This window comes from Marmota marmota, unplaced genomic scaffold, assembly GCF_001458135.2.
Source record: "Marmota marmota marmota unplaced genomic scaffold, marMar, whole genome shotgun sequence".
NCBI classification, from domain to species: Eukaryota; Metazoa; Chordata; class Mammalia; order Rodentia; family Sciuridae; genus Marmota; species Marmota marmota.
The window spans coordinates 7,892,772-7,904,914 of record NW_026000240.1 but is presented as its reverse complement, the minus strand read 5'-3'; positions in this window follow the sequence as shown (position 1 = coordinate 7,904,914).

Sequence of the window (12,143 nt, the reverse complement as noted above, 5' to 3'; positions counted from 1 at the left end):
GAATCGAACCCTGTGCCTCACACATGTGAGCCACAACCACTGAGGCACAATCCCAGCCCAGGGACTTTAAATATGTTATATCATTTAAGTCTCCTGATTATTGCTGCATTTTAACTAAATTTTGTTAGAGTCTGTAAACAAGTCAAAATAACACCTGGCATTTTGCCAGGGGAATGTTAAAGTTCGTAAACAAGTCTGGATGGTGCCTGGCAAAATGTCAGAGGGAGTGGTTTGAGAAGTAACAAAATCGAGCCATTAAGTGTGGAGATTCCTTATTTGGTTGACTGATGTATCTAGTTTATGCTAATTAGATAAGCTGTGTGGAATGTATAAATACTGCTCCTGTCCTGCAATAAACGGCTCCCACTCCTGCTGTATCAACGTACACAAGTTCTTCGTCACCCCCCTGATTATTCTGCTGCAGCCGGACTGCGGCAGATGGTGGCCCGTACGGGGAGCCCCGGGACACTCGGGGGTAAGTGACGAAAAAAAGCTGCCCGTCCATAGATAGGACGGGAACAATCTGCTCGTCCCTAGGCAGATAGGGCGAGAGGAAAAATGGCCATTTTAAGAAAATGGAGAAGATTGATACAGTATGTTTGTGTCTTGTTTTGTCTCAGTGTATTGTATTGTCTTTGTGATGAAAATATGGAAGGGGTGAGAAGTAAATTACTAAGGGAAGAAGGCACCCCAGTGGAACCAAGAATAGTTAGGGCATGTGTTGATAAGAGCCCAGGAACTCTAGTCAGAAAGAAAAAGAAAGTTCAGAAGAAGAAGGATTATCAGGAAAAAAGTTGCAGCAAAAGGCTATTACTAAATACTTTTCGTTACCGGAGGGTGCGTGAAGCGGAGAGGCGGCTGCCGAGTGTGCAAGCCGGTCACAGCGCAGCAAGGATTTTCCAAGAGGCGGCGGCGACTGGCCCTTCCCCGCCTCCTGGCCGGGGAGCTGGCTCTTCCACTGCCGCGAGCCCAAATCTAGACCTGACCTGGAGGCACAGTCTCGCAGGCTCTTGCTCCCTGTGCCCAGTAGCAGTTTGAGTCCGGGACACTCCCCAGGGCCATCTGGGGCTGCCCAGGCACTACAGCCAGCAGAAGATGCTACTGGTGTCCCTGATGTTTGGTCATTTTCAATGCCAATAACTAAGCTACAATGGTTCTCCCACACCTGGAAGCTGATGAGTAATGAGCACTATTAATGCTTATTTCAAATGCAAAAAAAACTTGAGATAATGTACTAAATTGTTCAGAAGGTTGTTTTCTTAGTAGAATGCTACAGGATTTTCTTTAGCCATCCGGAGTTCCTGCCTTCGTCCCAGTGCCGGTAAAGACCAAGGTGGAAGAATTTCCAGTGTTGCTGAAAACCGGACGAGACTTCGGCTGAGAAACAGACGAGACTTCGGATCAAGCTAGCTGCCTGCAGAACTTACCTGGACTGTGATTTAAGCTAGCTGCCTGCAGAACTTACCTGGACTGTGATTTACCTGGACTGTGAGTTAATCTATTGAGACACTGCTTTACCTGGACTGAGACAACAAACTGTAATCTACAACAAATTGTAACTCGGTATCTTTGCTAACAGTGTCATTGCTGGTATAATTTTTCCAAGGGCTTCTTGCATGGAGCCATCAATTGGCTTGGTATTGTGGCATTTTGTATCCTCCCTTTCTGTTTGTAGCAGGTTATTTATGGTGTTTCTGTAAAAACCACTATGGTCGTTATTTAAATTAAACAAAAGGGGGAAATGTTAGAGTCTGTAAACAAGTCAAAATAACACCTGGCATTTTGCCAGGGGAATGTTAGAGTTCGTAAACAAGTCTGGATGGTGCCTGGCAAAATGTCAGAGGGAGTGGTTTGAGAAGTAACAAAAGCGAGCCATTAAGTGTGGAGATTCCTTATTGGTTGACTGATGTATCTAGTTTATGCTAATTAGATAAGCTGTGTGGAATGTATAAATACTGCTCCTGTCCTGCAATAAACGGCTCCCACTCCTGCTGTATCAACGTACACAAGTTCTTCGTCACCCCCCTGATTATTCTGCTGCAGCCGGACTGCGGCAAAATTTAATTAAAATTTTTTTGGTCTTTTCTTGGGGGAAGAAATGGAGACTAGTACATGTGCTCAGTCTGCATTTTTATTCCAGTTTTATAATCCATTTTACAGGTTCCCAAACTGAGCTCAATAGCTGCTCAAATAGCTACTTAGCAGTGGAGCCTGTATTCATTCCCTGACTTTGTATTTAGTGGGATAGACTGTGAGGGTGCCACCTGGGCCTGGAGCAAGGTCCACCCTCTCAGCCTAGTGGAAAGGTTCTGAAGAGCCACAGGATAAGCTGCGGCGAGCTGGGGTTCTGTCGAAGCAGGCAGCATGGACCCAACTCTGAGAGCTCAGGAAGGTGCTTGAAAAAGTGGAGTCCAGGCCCAGAAGTCAAGAGCCAGGAGAAGGGGGCAGGCGGAGGGGGGAGAGGGAATTCTTCCGTGGGAAGTGTGGGGAGCTTCTTGGGTGGCTGGAGCTGCAGTGGCAGTGTGCCCAGAGGTGATCTGGGGGCAGCGTGTGTGTGGGGAGCAACTGGAACATGAGGTGTTTTTGTTTTGTTTGTTTGTTTCAAGCAATGGGTGAAAAGTCAGGTGCAGTGGCTCACACCAATAATGACAGCTATTTGAGGCAGGAGGATGCCAAGTTGGAGGTCAGCCTGCGCATCTTAACAGGACCCTGCCTCAAAATAAAAAGGGCTGAGGCGTGTAGCTCAGGGCAGAATGTCCCTGGGTTCAATCCCTAGTTCTGAAAAAAAAAAAAAAAAAAAAGACAGAAAGAGAAATGGGTAGAGAAAATAAATCAATGAGGAGGTTTAGGGAGGTCTTCAGTGGCTCCCATTCCACTTCACGCTGTCTCTCTAGGGCACTGCCAGCTGACAGCCCCGCCCACCCACCACCTGCCTTGAGTGCTTCCCTGGTGCCAACCTTCCCCTGGTCCTCCTGGCTCTCATTCTCTAGTTCCTCGCTCAGCCCTTGGCTCCTGTGTGCCCCCGTCCTGTCCAAGTGAGACAAGGCAGTCCTGGGAAGCCGGCACTGCACTGTGGGCTGCGAGACCCCTGGAAACACACCACTACAGAAACGAACACTTCACCAGTGAGGGCTGGATTCATACCATTGATCTCTTACAGCCATGTGACCTTGGGCCAACTCTCTGACCTCTCAGAGCTGAAGGGACAGGGATACTCAGGAAGTCAGTTTTCAATGAAGCCAAAGGAAGAGAGATAAGAAACAGGGCCTTCTGGATCTCCCATCTCAGCATCTCAATCCCTGGATGCAGAGCTGCTGGAGCTTAGGTCTCACTATTCCTGGCTTGTCAGGTGTTAATTCCCTGGTACGCTGGGCACAGTGACACACCCATGTTATCGCAGTGACATGGGATGACACTGAGGCAGGAGAATTGCAAATTTGAGGCCAGCCTCAGCAGCTAAGTAAGACCCTTAGCAACTTAGTGAGACCCTGCCTCTAGATAGATAGATAGATAGATAGATAGATAGATAGATAGATAGATAACAGGACTGGGGATGTAGCTTAGTGGTAAAGTGCCCCTGGGTTCAGTCCCCAGTACAAACAAAACAAACAAAAAGACCAACCGTGGCTTATTTAGACTAGAAGTAAGTTATTTCAATTAAAACAAGTATCAAATTTAAATTGTATGCCAAAATTTGGAATGCATTAAATTAAAGAAAATGTTTACCAGGTGGAATCTGTAGGTGGAAGAAGGATGAATGGAAACTATAAAAACCGTGTCCAAGTTTCAGGCCTTCAATAACCCGTTGACCATCCTGGCATTTCCCAAGAGAGGAAATATTGGATGAATATAGGTCACGGGTGAGGGTGGGAAGGTGCACTCAAGTTTAGAAGTGTCTATGGGGACACCACTAGGACACTTAAGTGGTGTCAGGCTGGGATGAACTCTGTAGGTACACATTCGTCTTCGTCAGCATATGGAAGGCAGAAAAGACCATGGCATGGATGCCAAGCCAGGACCCTGAGATTGCCAACTGATTAGGAGGCCCCAGGGCCGCCTGCATCTGCAGTGGTCTCTTCTGTGTATTTTTGGGAAAAGACATTTTAGCAGAAGTGAAATTGCTCTTGTAGTGGATATCAGGCTACTGTGGGACTGTGCCCTCTACATTTAAGTCTCAAGAGTATCCAAGTAGCCATTGAGAACAGAGGTGGCAGTAGCATCAGGTTGGACCCCATCTTTTAGGTTGCTCCATCCCTGACTTGTGCAGATTCCCACTAATGAGGGTTGCACATTCCCAGGCCCACCGTTTTACCTGCTCTTTGCTCCCTTTCTCTTTTTCCTTTTCATGGTGTTGGCGATCATACCCGGGCCCTCCTCATGCATGCAAGGCATGCGGCACCCTACTACTGAGCTATGCCCCCAGCCCCTATTCTGTCTTTCAGTCAGTGATATGTGACAGAAAGAGTAGGTGCCTTGAAAACATGCAGACCTGCCTTAGGATAACAGCTAGCTGTGGCCCTGGGCAGATTGCTCAATCTGTCTAATCTTTCTTTCTTTTTTTTTTTTTTTCTGGGCTGACAATATCTCCCAGGCAAGCTTGCTGTTAGGACTGGAAGCGGAATACAGAAACCTGCACAAGCTGGAGCAGTGGTGCAGACTGTGACCTCAGCACCTTGGGAGGCTAAGGCAAGAGGATCACAGGTTCAAGGCCAGCCTGGGTAACTTAGTAAGACCTTGTTTGAAAATAAGAACTATAAAGGGCTGAGGAAGTGCTTCAATGGTAAAGCACCCCTGGATTCAGTCCCCAGTTCAAAAAACTAAAGGACACTTTACATGTCCTTTGCCAGCAAGAAGTCTATTACAAGGTTTGGGCCCCCGAATCTCCAGAATAGTGAGTAAAATAAACTTTTTTCCTTGTAAATTTGTCCAGCCTTAGGTACTTCATTAGAGCTATGAAAAATGGACAATTGCAGCTGTGTATAATCAACAGGTCATCTACTCTAATGGATTTTCTTTTCTCTTTTTATTTTCTGCAAAAGAACACATTCTGATTTGCTCAAGATTATGCAGACCTTTATGAGAATGAGATGCACTTTCAGATTGCTGCAGTGATAGGAGATGACTAGGAGTACTTTTTAAAACCAGAAATGCTAAAATCCTTAAATTGTCTGGAAATATTTATATCAAATTTTATTGATGAAGGATCAATGCTGAGATTTTTGGGTTCTTCCCTTCTCTTTTTGGAGGCCCAGGATTTCTGTTCTGGAACATAAATAGATCTTTATCTTAAGCAAAGGTTGGCAGAGACACATCTTTCTTCTTTTTCTTTTTTTTTCTCCCCATTAGTTCTGGGGATTGAACCCAGGGGTGCTTAACCACTGAGCCACATCCCCATCCCTTTCTCTTGTTTATTTTGAGACAGTCTCTCTAAGTTGCTTAGGGTCTAGCTAAGTTTTGTGGCTGGCCTTGAACTTGCCATTTTCCCACCTCAGTCTCCCAAGTCTCTGGGATTCCAGGTGTGCACCGCACCTGGCATCTCTCCTTTCACTTTAAACATTGATCGTGTCTTCGTTTCCTCTGGTGTTAGACTCCCCTCAGAGGAGTTGGATTTGGATATCAAGACTTCCCAGTTTTCTACCAAGATCCCCTACAGATACCCTATAGTATCTGCAAAGGACTTCCACAGGAACATCTTGGACCCTGATATCACCTAGCCCCACTCCTGTGTCTCTAATTAAGTGCTGGCCATTTCCCCTCAACACACAACTGCTCTTCACACCAGCCACTGGTGACACCCATGGTTTCTCTGACTCCCCCCACCCTTCTCTCTCTGTGCCATTATTCTTCTGTGACACAAGCTCTAAGTTATGGGAGGATGGGTGGCTGACCCCATGATCAAGGCCCTGGTCGCTTCAGCCTTTCTGTTCACCCCCGCCTTTCTCCTCACCTCCTCCAGACCAGCTGCCCTTAGGTTACCAGATGGCTCTGGGGGCTGAGGCATCACCCTGGCCCACCTGTGTGGATGAAGTAAACAGTGTCTCCTCGTGTCTGAAGGGATGGAGAAGGCCTTCCAGATGTCACCTGGCAGACTCCTCCTCACACCTCCATGCCCCCAGCTGGACCACATGCTCATCTAAAGACAATCATTGGCAAGAATGTGAGGTTATTATGATTGATGAAGAATCATCCAGATGTACCCCTGAGCCAGGGATAAAGGAATCTTCTCTAAAGTAAGGAGACCAAAATAAAATTGGAGTTCTACTAGCAAGAAAGAAGGCAAAGCTGGGTGTGGGGTGCACATCTGTAATCCCAGCAACTCAGGAGGCTAAAGCAGGAGGATGGCAACTTGAACACCAGCCTCAGCAATTTAGTGAGGCCCCAAACAAACTGGCAAGACCCTGTGTCAAAATAAAGAATAAAAAGGGGTGGGGATGTAGCTCAGTGATGAAGTACGGCTGGGGTAAATCCCCAGGACCAGAAAATAAGATGAATAAATAAATTAAACTAAACAAACAAAAAAAGAGAAATAAAATAATTTTCCTTCCTACTACCCGGGACAGAGGCCTTGTATCCAACTCCAGTAAAGTACAAAAGCTTCCTGACTGACCTCCTCAAATTCCTTCCCACATAGTCCAAGCCTACCTTCCTCCATGCTGCCAGATCCAGCTTCAGAAATATTGCCTTGCCATAGAGTCCTTGTTTAAAAATGATTCTTTCTAACCTTTATTGGTTCTATGTAACCTTCAGAAAAACAGACTTACCAATAGAATTTTCAAAGAATAGAATGTCAGAAGGAGAAAGCCATTGGAGTTTGGAATGTCGAAAGCCAACGCCAGGAAAACTATGGTGCTGGGGTCCATCTCAGGCTGCGCACATGTGCGGATGAACCGCTAGTCCCAGGCCGGTGTCCTGCCCTGAGCTGCTCTGCCCAGGAACCCTCGCTTGCAGCTGGAAACCGTGGGCATGGGATTTCCGCAGATGGCACCAGACACAGACATGTTCCTTCAAGATCAATCCTCAGGCTAAGCGACTTTCCAGGGGGTGTGAGCAGATTTTAAGAATCAGTTTCCAGATCTTCACGTTGTTCTCTCTGAAAACTAGTCCTTTTTTTCACCTTCCATTTCCGACGCCGGGTGCCGGGGCCTAAGGGGCAGCGACGGGAGGCGCCGCCGGCCGCAGCGAGCGGGCAGGGGTCGGCTAGGCAGGGGTTGGCCAGGCAGGGATCGCCGCCTGGGCCGAGGGAGCCCTGCTCTGCCGAAGAGGGTGCGGCGCCGGCCGTCAGCGCTCCCGAGGGTAGATCCGGAGCCCTGGGGCTGCCGCTCCCGGGACAGCTGGCGCCCAGGCCGGACCGTGCACTCGGGGCCCCACCTGCAGGGCGCCGACGGCGGAGGGATGGCGCTGGCCCCGGGCGCTGGGCCTGGCCGCTTCCTGACCCGCTGCGGCGCTCCCACCTCGGGGACCTCGGAGAAGATGCGCGCAATCCGCTCAGGTTGCGTAGACAGTAAGGAATGGTGTAGACAACAAGGAACCGCGTAACGGAAACCTGCTCGCACCACCCTACATCATGGAGTATTATCCCAGGAATAGTCAATTTCTTCTTAAGACACATTTTCTTTTTTTAGCCGCTCATTCTCTTTCAATATGCATATAGGAAAAGTTAATAATAAAAAAGCTCTAAAAACATGCGTGATTTTCTGATTTTTATATATGATTTTAGTATGAGTTTTATTGAATGTTCCTCAAAGTTCAGTCTCAGAACACGATACACACCCACACTTACCACAGGACGGCCAGAATGTCTTTCATTCCTTGCTTCATAAAGAGCTTAATATTTCAGCCTCATTTTATTGTATTATTGCAAATTTAATAATGAGAAATTGCATTTTAAAATTGTCTTCTACATTTTTCATAGATGCATTTATTTCATTAGCTCTGCATCCTGGTCTATTGCTTTTAGTAATCTGTCTCACAGGTCGTGTTTCATAATTTCTTGGTGATTTCGTTTTATTCCTCAAATTGCATTTTGACATTTATTTGACTTAATTAATCTTAGGTTTTTCCCACAGACTGTGTTTAGTTGAGTAGCCCTCATTTGACAATGAGGGCTGCCTTTTCCAATTTCTTTGTATGGAAAATATTTCCCATAAATATTGAATTGTTGAACAAGCTAAATCTGCAGCTTTGAGCTTCTGACCAAAATGTTATTTCAAATGTGTTAAGCGGGGTACAGTGACTCACACCTGTAATCCCAGCAACTTGGCAGGCTGAGGCAGGGGGATTGCAAGTTTGAGGCCAGCAGGAGGATTACCAGTTTGAGGCCAGCCTCAGCAACTTAGTAAGACCCTAGAATTTACCAAAACCCTATCTCAAAAAATAAAAGGGACTGGGGATGTGGCTCAATAACAAAGGGCTACTGGGTTTGGTCCCCAGTATATTCCTCCCCCAAAAGACCCCAACATTTTTTTTAAAAAAGCATTTTTTGGAAATAGTGTATTGGCAAAAGCATATTAAAAGGAATGTTTTTTATTATGCCAGTTCTTACATATTAGAGTAAACATGACACTTTTATTTGAAAGAGAACAAATATAGCAATATAATCTTTTGACAAATCTTTGTAGAAATTTTTAGTGAATTTCCCAAATTTGTCGCAGTGAATGGTTAGGTACTAATCCTTTTGCAAGTTAGATTGCTCCTACTAGACAACTTCCCATAGAATTGAAGGAATCCTTAATTTGAGTTGTTAAATGATGTATTGTTAAAGCAGATATTGAGTGACATATTACAAAATTATTTGTTACAAAATGATAAATAATTTAATAATAAATAAGATCAGTTACACCCAAATAGTTAAGATTGCATTTACAAAAAGCTTCTTTCATTCCTATTCTTTTTGGGGGTGGGGTACCCCGGATTGAACTCAGGGGCACTCGACCACTGAGCCACATCCTCTGTTAGAGTCTGTAAACAAGTCAAAATAACACCTGGCATTTTGCCAGGGGAATGTTAAAGTTCGTAAACAAGTCTGGATGGTGCCTGGCAAAATGTCAGAGGGAGTGGTTTGAGAAGTAACAAAACCGAGCCATTAGGTGTAGAGATTCCTGATTGGTTGACTGATGTATCTAGTTTATGCTAATTAGATAAGCTGTNTTTCCAGTGTTGCTGAAAACCGGACGAGACTTTGGCTGAGAAACAGACGAGACTTCGGATCAAGCTAGCTGCCTCCAGAACTTACCTGGACTGTGATTTAAGCCAGCTGTCTGCAGAACTTACCTGGACTGTGATTTACCTGGACTGTGAGTTAATCTATTGAGACACTGCTTTACCTGGACTGAGACAACAAACTGTAATCTACAACAAATTGTAACTCGGTATCTTTGCTAACAGTGTCATTGCTGGTATAAAATTTCCAAGGGCTTCTTGCATGGAGCCATCAAGTGGCTTGGTATTGTGACATTTTGTATCCTTCCCTTGTGTTTGTAGCAGGTTATTTATGGTGTTTCTGTAAAAACCACTATGGTCATTATTTAAATTAAACAAAAGGGGGAAATGTTAGAGTCTGTAAACAAGTCAAAATAACACCTGGCATTTTGCCAGGGGAATGTTAAAGTTCGTAAACAAGTCTGGATGGTGCCTGGCAAAATGTCAGAGGGAGTGGTTTGAGAAGTAACAAAACCGAGCCATTAGGTGTAGAGATTCCTGATTGGTTGACTGATGTATCTAGTTTATGCTAATTAGATAAGCTGTGTGGAATGTATAAATACTGCTCCTGTCCTGCAATAAACGGCTCCTACTCCTGCTGTATCAACGTACACAAGTTATTCGTCACCCCCCGATTATTTTGCCCAGCCAGCCGGACTGCGGCAATCCTCAGCCCTATTTTGTATTTTATTTAGAAACAGTCTCACTACTAATATGACAGTATATATAAACGTGGCTATATAACCAATGTGATCTTGCAATCTGTACACGTGGAAAAATAAGAATTCATACCTCATTTGAATCAAATGTATGATATGTCAAGATCATTGTAATGTTTTGAGCAACTAATTAAAAGAAAGAAAGAAAGAAACGGTCTCACTGAGTTGCTCAGCACCTCACCATTGCTGAGGCTGGCTTTGAAATCGGGATCTTCCTGCTTCAGCCTTCCCAGCTGCTGGGATTACCTGAGTGCACCACAACTCCCAGCCCTATTCTATTACTTATATGAAAATTTCTCAGTGATAACAAATATAAATATGAAAAGTAATAATAAAGTAGATGCTGTTAATTGAGACATATGAACTAATTGAAAATAGGTGCATTCATCTTATTAAGAATTGTACTTCACTAGCACAGTGGTGCATGCCCATAGTTCCAGTAACTCGGGAGGCTGGGACAGGAGGATTGCAAGTTCAAGGCCAGCCTCAGCAACTTAGTGAGAGCCCATCTCAAAATAAAAACCTTAAAAATAAATAAATAAAAATAAAAAGAGCTAGGGATGTAACTCAGAGGTAAAACACCCCGGGGTTAGATCATAAGTACTAAAAAACAAAAATGAAAAAAAAAAAAAAAAGGAAGAACTATACTTCTAATAAAAATTTTCTTTTTATGGTTAATAGTTATTCATGTCAATGTTTCATATGTGTGTTTTATTTTGGTAAATTTTACACTAATAATAATTACAATAATAAAGAAGTCTTGACATTTTAGAGGCCACTTTCCCCACTGTCCTCTCCTTTGGGTTCCGGTAAGCCTGCTCTCCCACCTCCCCTGCCGGGGGAGGGTCGTGAAATTGTTCTGGCTGAGCAGTGTGAATGGAGGCACGTGGTCCCCCTAGGCGCCCCGGGGACTCTCCCAGGCCCCCTTCCTCCTGTTCTCTCCTTTACCAGCTAGCTCTGCAGTCAGAATGAAGCTGTAGGATAAGGAAGGGCAGGCTCCCGAAGGGGCCAGCCACTAGCCGTTTCAGGGAGGGCGGAGCTGTGGTATGAAAGAGCCTGACTTGGGACTCCGGGGTGCAGGGAGCACTCCGTTCCTCGGGTACCTTACCCAGGACTGTGTTCACAAATAACCTTTGACCGTGTTGGGCCTTACAGACTTGGAGCTATGTTATTACACCTCAGCCTAACAAAAATACACGAGATAATGTGGAAGCTTAAAAAGTCCACCTCAAAGCAGTAGAGATGGGCCTGGGGAGGGCGGAGGAGGGGCTGATGGCACCAGCCCAGGAACTGTGGTGGACGATGACTAGCAGCACTTTCACGGCAGCCACTAGACAAAGCTTTGGACAGTCCCAGCACAAAGAAATGATGACGTCTGAGGCGCGGGTGTGCCATTCTCCTGACAGATGTTTCATATGGCACACAGGTATTGGCACATCATATCCAACCCATACTTAAGTCCAATTACTATGTCTCAATTAAAATTAAAAAAAATATGTTACAAGAGCAGGAAATAAATTTAGAAACTTTTTTTTTATTGCTGAGAAGTATAACAAAATGAATGAGGCCTTTAAGTATAAAAATATAATATTTGGGCTAAAAGTGTGTGGGAGAGGTAGAACAGAAACATGAGCTTAAGGAGAGAAGGGAAGAATGTAAAGTTTTTGACTACTAAGCTAAGAGCTTGACCCAGCATATGTTTGTGGTGCTCACCCACAAGCCCAGCAATGTGGGAGGCTGAGACAGGAGGATCCCAGGGTTGAGACCAGCTTCAACAACTTAGTGAGGCCCTCAGCAACTTAGAGAGACTCTGTCTTAAAATAAAAAATAAAAGATCTATCAGCATGCTACAGAGATGCAGCCTCAATGTTTATAGCAGCTCAATAGCTAAAATGTGGAAACTGTCTAGATGCCCTTCAAGAGATGAATGGATAAAAAACTACGATATATATACATACATACATATACATACACACACACACACACACACACACACAATGGAATACTACTTAGCCTTAAAGAAGAATGAAATCATGGCATTTACAGATAAATTGGCGGAATTAGAGACTATCATACTAAGTGAAGTAAGCCAATCCCTCAAAAATCAAAGGCCAAATGTTTTTTCTGATAAGTGGACGCTCATCCATAATGGGCAGGGGGCAAGGGAAGAAGGGAGGAACTTTAGATTGGGCAGAGGGAGGGAGGGGAAAAAGAGGAGGGGAGGGA